Raw genomic sequence first — 8,015 nt, forward strand, 5'->3', positions numbered from 1 at the left:
AGCGCCGTGCCCGGAGCGCCGTGTAACATTGTGGGCGCTGCGCGATGCATTCCGTTGCATGTGCTAAGCTGCAGGTTCCTTTGCTGGCTTTTCCGCTGTCAGCGCATGCTCCCAGCGCCGCCCAACGTGGGGTGCCAGCGCAGAACAAAGGGGAATGCAAGCGGCAGCGGAGGAAACATCTCTGGACGGGATCCACTGCACGACGACAGCGCTGATGGCATCAACAACTCCTAATGAATAGGTGCGCATGGATCCCTTCTGGAGATCACGAATCCAACAAGTTAGTTGGAGCTCAGTTCTAAAACACACAGCACTGATATAATAGTGTTCAGTTTTACTACCAACTACCTCCAACAGAAAGCTGGGAGCACATGTAAAAGTGTTCATGGTAGAGTCTGAGGCAGAATTCCCCAGGATCCCAGAAGCTTCAGAATGTTTTCCAGTGCCAAACTCGATCCTGGCACAACTGATGAAATAGTAGAAATAATAGGGCCTCCCCTCATCCTGGGGACAAGGTGCGAAAGTCGAGTTTGGGAAGCAGTCACTCAAGACTTTCCCTGCGCTCCAAGTTAGTGCAGAGAAATGACACACGAATAATAATTCGGCCCAACTCAACACTGGCAATGGAGCAGCACACAAAATCTCCCATTTGATACACGGAGCCAGTTACTTACAATCAACAAAACAAAGATAGAGAGTAAGATGTAATAATTTCGAAACAGTAAAATATTAGAAGTAATTTAAAAATAAGTAAAAACAAAAATGATAAGAACATAATATGTTCAGTTGGAAGAATGTAAGGTGTGAAAACAAGCAGGAGATGTTATTGCGTAACAAATCAGAAGAGGAAGTTGAGGGAAGTCGGGGGGCGGGGGCGGACTAAATTTTTTTCTGTGTTTGAGACAATGTCATTGTGATGAACATAAAATTATAAAACTTAATAAAAATTATTTTAAAAAGAAAATAAAGGCATTTGCACCCACTGTGTTAATGCTGCAAGGGACTTTTTTATGTGCTCTTATGAGCAAGAGGTGGTGGAAGGAGCGAGCCGCATTCCAGTGAGTGAGCCTGTCCTGGCTATAGGACTGGGGTAGCCCTCTCACTGTTCAGAGCTGAAGGAGCTCAGGGGCAGAAGGATGAGGAGAGAGAAGCTGGGGAAGAGGAAACAGGTTGGAAAAGGCAACAAACCAGCTTAGGTTAGGTTGATTTTCAAAACTATTGGGATGTATTTTATTTTTTTAGAGTAAATGAAGGGATTTCACTCTGCTGAAATTCATCATTTACAACTTTAAAAAGGGGCACAGGTAATTTTCACCTGTGATCTCTGCTGTGGTTGATTTCAAATACTGCGCACATATATCTTAATCATGAAAAGTGTTAGCAGAGACATTAAATTTTAAATTAAAAGGAAACCAAAGGAAAATAGAAGATCAAAGAAGACTTAATCCTAATAACACAGGGACAGTAAATTGTAGACCGATGGTGGACCTTGAGAAAGGCCCCCACCCAAACTTCTCACTTTGAAGTGACCATCCCGGCTGAAGGAAGGTAAGTATCAAGTACTCTTGTATTTTCAGAGGGGATGACAGGCTCAGATACCTCACAACTAAACCTTAAACACTACATCACAATAGCAGCAGCAATATAGTTGTATACATTCTGCCTGAAGGACATCTAGGTGAGTATCCTTTGCTTGGCTGGGAAGAATATTTATCTTGTGTTCCATCTGCAACTCACTGTGCTAAGACTCTTTCAGGTTGCGGAGACGGAGTTGTCAGAAGAGGCCCTATTCTGCATCACCTGCAGAATTCTGAGGCTCACCTGCAGATAGGAGAGCACTTCTTCTTTTGTTCCAGCTCTTCTTTCCTTCAGGCTTCCCAGAGTTAAGAGACATTAAATTTTAAATTAAAAGGAAACTGAAGGAAAATAGAAGATCAAAGAAGACTTAATCCTAATAACACAGGGACAGTAAATTGTAGACCGATGGTGGACCTTGCGAATGTTCTGCCCCCCAAAAAGTTTAGCCAAGCAAAATTTAAACTGAAAACTCAGAAAGATACCAAGATGGAGAGGTTAAAGAGAGTCAAGAAAATTAAAAATACTTAACTGGAAAAGCCAAGAGAAAATGAAGCTAAATAGAATAACGTGAAGGGGGGTGGGGGGGAATCAAGTTGTATTTACCTTTCAAACTAATTAGTCTTCAGATGAAAAGAAGGAGCACATGGATATGAAGTCTTCTTAAAGCAGAGAGAAAATGAGTAGGGAAAATAGAAGGCATTTCTTTTAAAAGGCAACTAGAGAAGTCATTTCATGGAGAGAAAGTTGGGCTTTTTGTTGCTGAAGCTAGAAATGTGCACCTGGGTGGGGGGGGGAGAAGGAAGACAAGGAGAGGACAAAACCGTTCCTTCTAATTTCATGTTGGCTCAGGTTGCCTTGGAAGAAGAGAAAGACAGATAAGTTACAAACTTGCTGAAAAGGCGAATAAAGCATTTGGTGGATGAACCTGCTGATGGCGACTGGAGGGTGACTGCTCAGAGACATGGCAAGTTCAGGATCCTGTGGGAAAGTGCTTTCTCTGAGGGAAGTTCCTGCGAGAGTGGAGTGGCTAGAGTGGTGGATTAGGACCTGGGAGACTCCTCACTCTGCCATGAAGCGCCTCTCTATCTCTCAGCCTCACAGGGTTGTTGTGAGGATCAAATGAGGAAGCAGACTAGAACATCAACTCCTCTAAGCCTTTCCAACAGAACTTGCAAGATAACGAAAAGTTATGGGAACTAGAGCTCAAAAGGCAACTATGGAGGAGGCCAGGGAAAATTATCCCTGATGCGTAACGTGGATCTCTGGTGGTAATAGCCAAGGTTTTTGGATTTTATTTTATTTTTGCCAAGCATCTTCAGTGGATTTGTAACTGGCTGACTGACCGAACCCAAAGGGTGCTCATCAATGGTTCCTCTTCATCCTGGAGAAGAGTGACTAGTGGGGTGCCACAGGGTTCTGTCTTGGGCCCGGTCTTATTCAACATCTTTATCAATGACTTGGATGTTGGACTCAAGGGCATCCTGATCAAATTTGCAGATGACACCAAACTGGGAGGGGTGGCTAACACCCCAGAGGACAGGATCACACTTCAAAACGACCTTGACAGATTAGAGAACTGGGCCAAAACAAACAAGATGAATTTTAACAGGGAGAAATGTAAAGTATTGCACTTGGGCAAAAAAAAATGAGAGGCACAAATACAAGATGGGTGACACCTGGCTTGAGAGCACTACATGTGAAAAGGATCTAGGAGTCTTGGTTGACCACAAACTTGACATGAGCCAATAGTGTGACGCGGCAGCTAAAAAAGCGAATGCAATTCTGGGCTGCATCAATAGGAGTATAGCATCTAGATCAAGGGAAGTCATAGTGCCACTGTATTCTGCTCTGGTCAGACCTCACCTGGAGTACTGTGTCCAGTTCTGGGCACCACAGTTCAAGAAGGACACTGACAAACTGGAACGTGTCCAGAGGAGGGCAACCAAAATGGTCAAAGGCCTGGAAATATATAAAAGGATGTCACATAGAGGAGGGAGAAAGGTTGTTTTCTGCTGCTCCAGAGAAGCGGACACGGAGCAATGGATCCAAACTACAAGAAAGAAGATTCCACCTAAACATTAGGAATAACTTCCTGACAGTAAGAGCTGTTCGACAGTGGAATTTGCTGCCAAGGAGTGTGGTGGAGTCTCCTTCTTTGGAGGTCTTTAAGCAGAGGCTTGACAACCATATGTCAGGAGTGCTCTGATGGTGTTTCCTGCTTGGCAGGGGGTTGGACTGGATGGCCCTTGTGGTCTCTTCCAACTCTATGATTCTATGATTCTAGGAACAGCTATTTAGCACATAGCTCTGACAACACAAAGTGTTGACTCCATACAAACAAAAATATACAAACTTCTCACTTTGAAGCGACCATCCCAAGGCAGGTAATGAGGAAGTACTCTTGTATTTTCAGAGGGGATGACAGGCTCAGATACCTCACAAGTAAACCTTAAACGCTACATCACAATGATAGCAGCAATATAGTTGTATACATCTATAGATGTCCTGAAGGACATCTAGGTGAGTATCCCTTGCTTGGCTGGGAAGAAAATTTAGCTTGTGTTCTGTCTGCAACTCACTGTGCTAAGACTCTTTCAGGTTGCGGAGACGGAGTTGTCAGAAGAGGCCCTAGTCTGCGTCACCACAATGAGGCTCACCTGCAGGTAGGAGAGCACTTCTTTCATTCCAGCTGCACTTTCCTTCAGGTTCCCTGGAGTTCTCTGTACCTGAAGTGAGAGTCACCTGCATTTGGACTGTGCTGCTTCAGGTAAGTTCACATTCCACCACTCAGTGGTCTTTTTTAAAGGCAATGTTGTTGTTTTGTATTGGTCTCTAATTTTCCCATTTTCTTTTCTGGTGTTCTCTTCACAGGTCTCTTCAAAGAGTACTGCTTATCATCTTAAGGTTTTTTTTCCCTGAGAGAACATTCGCAGGTTTTGCTTTTCCCCTTGTTGCATTGCTCCAAAAAAAAGCAAAAGACACTGGTGGTCGGCGCTCCTGGTTCCCAGGATGGGGTTCAAGTCCCTACTTCCAATGCAACTAGCATGCCCCTCTATTTTTCCCTATATCCCTCACTTCCCAAAGTATTAGCATGGGAAGGTTTTTGGGTAGGGATTTCAGTGAATAAGCTTGGTTCTGAACTCTGCCAAGGCATTTAAGGACCTATTCAAGCAACCTTTGCACTGTTCCTGCTGCTCTAACAATGCTCCAATGATGCATCACCGGCATCTGTCTCAATAGGCTGGATCGTGTGGGTGCTTCCTATCCTAGCATCCCAGGTATGTATGTATGTATGTCTGAATGTATTTCTATACCGCTTTATATTTTTAAGAAAATCTCAGAGCGGTTTACAGAATATTGAAACAATCTGAAGAAAGTCAAATATAGAGTATATTCTGTCAGATTTTAAAAATGAGATGCTGACACAAATGCAAATGCAGAGTGAAAAAGTTGTAGCGGAATTGGGGAAGAACACAAAAATGGCCACAGAAATATCCAGCAAATTAGAAGTTTTGGACATTTCTGTGAACAACCTGGAGGCCAAATCCCAAAAAAATGAAAAAGAGAATGAATAAATTAGTGGGGAACAAGAGATAATAAGGGAGGGGGGATATGATAGGTTTAGCTGGCAGACAGGATCAAATTGAGGATTGTCTCGCAGTCAAGCCAAGACAATTGTGGATTGAGTGGGAGAGGATGTTGAAGGATCTATTGACAGTTGCTACAGGGTCTGGTCTAAATCAGCTAAGGCTTAGAAACAGCCTGGAGACTGTTTGGTAACTTTAAACTCTAAGAAATTGGAAGACGCTAAAGTCCAGAACAATTATGAAAACAGATTCCAGGTTGATGGAAATTCTGTATTCAGAGAGATACCTCCTCGTTTGCTTCAAAAATGCCGGAGGTACTGGTTCCTGACAAACGTCTTGATTAGAGTCAATATTAAATTTAGATGGGAATTTCTAGAAGGAATTTCCTTTACATACAAGAAAAAAAGATATAGATTGGTAAATGAAGAGCAGGCGCAGGAATTCTGGCTAAGACATAGCAGAGATTTGGGCAACCCATACACTCCACAGTGCCTGCTGGGAGCAGTAGGAGGGGCAGGGGAAGGAGCAACAGCAACAGCGGGGGAGGTAGATAATTTAGATAACCAGGACAACAAAAACTTTAGACAAGACTTTAGCGGAAAAGACACAAGCAAACACAATGGCAGACTTAATGGTACTGAGCTGGAACGTAAATGGTCTAAACCAGAGGTTCTCAACCTGTGGGTCCCCAGATGTTGTTGGACTAAAACTCCCATCATCCCTGAGCTCTGGTCTTGCTAGCTAGGGGTGATGGGAGTTGTAGTTCAACAACATCTGGGGAAACACAGGTTGAAAAAGGCTGGTCTAAACAGTAAAGTAAAAAGGAATAATGTCATGAATATACAGGCTCCCAGGGAAGAAGTACAGGCAGAGGGAGAAGGCAGACAGGAAGAGAGGGGGTTAAACGCAAGACTAGATGAGTACTGTTATGTACTGAAGTCCTCACCCTGGGCCAGCAGGGGGATACTGTAGATAGTTATGCAAATGAAGGATCGAAAGTGACGTTCAGTGATTGGATAGTTTGTATGCAAATGAAGGTTCAGTGATTGGATAGTTTTAGAAAGTTGTTACAGTAACAAGGTACTAGAGCTCTATATAAACAGGCTGACTGAGCCCTTCAGCTCAGTTCAGTTCTGGTCTCAGAATAAAGAAGAGCTGTTTGAAGAATCACTGTGTCGTCTGATATGTTCGCCCACAACTTAACTAGTACAACCAGGAGTCCTCTCCCCAACCCCAGGAATGTTGACTGGAAGCAACCCTGATGGCAGACAAGCAGTGGAGTTCAAATTACAGAGAAGTAGCAGCCACTTGGAAGCTCCGTGTCTGGGAATGAGGAAGGGGAGGGGGCTGACCCCCTTAGCCCCCACTCTTGTCGAACAGGCGGCCTTCAGGACAGATCACGTCACAAGAGGAGGCTGGGCTGCTTTTGGTTTCACTGGAAGAAGCCTTGTCATTAGGAACATCTTCACTGATGGACGGAGGGCAGCGTTCACCCCTCCATGAACTTTGTTGGGGTTTTTTGCAACAAATATTCTTTCTAATTAACCATGCTTGTTTGTTTCCAAGAGTCCCTGACAAATAAAATTGAGCATATAATTCTCAGACAAAATTTATATGTAATTTGTCTTCAAGAAACACATATAGTGAGCAAACATAATGGGCAGGTTCCAATCTGCCTTCATTACATATCTCTAGGTGCCAGGCAAAAACATTCCTCTTCTCCCAGGCCTTTGGCTCATTAAATAATCCATGGCCTTTTAAGCTGGGGAGTTTAGTGTTACTCTGGTATGCATTTTTGTGTTTTTATACTGTAAACCGCATTGTGATCTTCGAATGAAGGGCAGTATAGGAGGAGGAGGAGGAGGAGGAGGAGGAGGAGGAGGAGGAAGAAGAAGAAGAAGAAGAAGAAGAAGAAGAAGAAGAAGAAGAAGAAGAGGAATGCTCTGGTGTGGATTCACTCTCAGTTTAGTCAATGGTTGTCAGGGTTGGGAAGTGTGTGAGCAGGCATTGAGATGGGTCCAGAAGACTTGCAATGAATAGTGTTGCCCTCATGCCAAACATCAATGGAGGAAGTGGGAAGATTATTTTCAGTTATTCCTCCTTCCCCATGTAGCCCCTGCCCTTGTGACAGGGCCGTCTTTACCTGGTGGTGCTGGGGGTGTGTTGCACCCAGGCGCCGAATTCGGTGGGGCACCCACCACTGAAGCTGCTAATCTGTTAACCACGACCCCTGGGTGACTGTGTTCAATGTTGATTGCGGAATAGTTGCAGAATCAATGTAACCTGCTCTGCTCCCTAGTGGTGTCTTTCATTTTAGCATGATCACAAAAATGGAAATACAGAGGTATCGCAGCTGCTTGTTACTTTTTCATGTTAGTGGTATTTGCTGTCCCCCTCCTCAAAAGCTCAACAACTCTGAGCTGCCCCCCCAATTTGGGGGCGCTGGGTGAATTTTATGCTAAAGACGGCCTTAGCCACCAATTAGCAAAGCACAAACAAGTAAGATATCTGAATCTGGAGTGTATAGCAAGGTTTGGGTACTATTTCCTTGTGTCTGGATGTACTGGATAGAGTGTTGGACTTGGACTGGGGAAAGCACTTGAAATACCCATTCATCTGTAAAGCTCACCTGGAAACCTTGCACCAGTCACTGTCTCTCATTCTAGCTTACTTAACCTAACGTACACAGGGAAGTAAACTATATAATGGCACTCTACACACCTGGAACCCTGCACAAAAGCCTGCTTCCACACATAGTGCTGTCACAGCTAGAGCTGACTGAGATACAAATCTGGATGTTCCCTAGTTCAAATTGCACCTACATTTAAACCCACTAAGTGGCCTGGCTAT

At 44.0% G+C, this 8,015-nt stretch overlaps 2 long non-coding RNA genes across 2 annotated transcripts; one reads left to right on the forward strand and one right to left on the reverse strand.

The window, feature by feature from the left end:
• The first annotated feature begins 3,980 nt into the window (after positions 1 to 3,980).
• LOC310761284 lies at positions 3,981 to 6,860 on the forward strand. Its single transcript, XR_014547324.1, has 3 exons — positions 3,981 to 4,345; positions 4,450 to 4,856; positions 6,403 to 6,860. It is a non-coding gene; the product is annotated as an uncharacterized lncRNA (long non-coding RNA).
• LOC310761374 lies at positions 5,247 to 6,506 on the reverse strand. Its single transcript, XR_014547443.1, has 3 exons — positions 6,398 to 6,506; positions 5,938 to 6,112; positions 5,247 to 5,843 (listed from the first exon to the last, which is right to left on the reverse strand). It is a non-coding gene; the product is annotated as an uncharacterized lncRNA (long non-coding RNA).
• Positions 6,861 to 8,015: the final 1,155 nt, after the last annotated feature.

This window comes from Podarcis filfolensis (genome assembly GCF_964270895.1).
Source record: "Podarcis filfolensis genome assembly, chromosome: 4".
NCBI lineage: Eukaryota > Metazoa > Chordata > Lepidosauria > Squamata > Lacertidae > Podarcis > Podarcis filfolensis.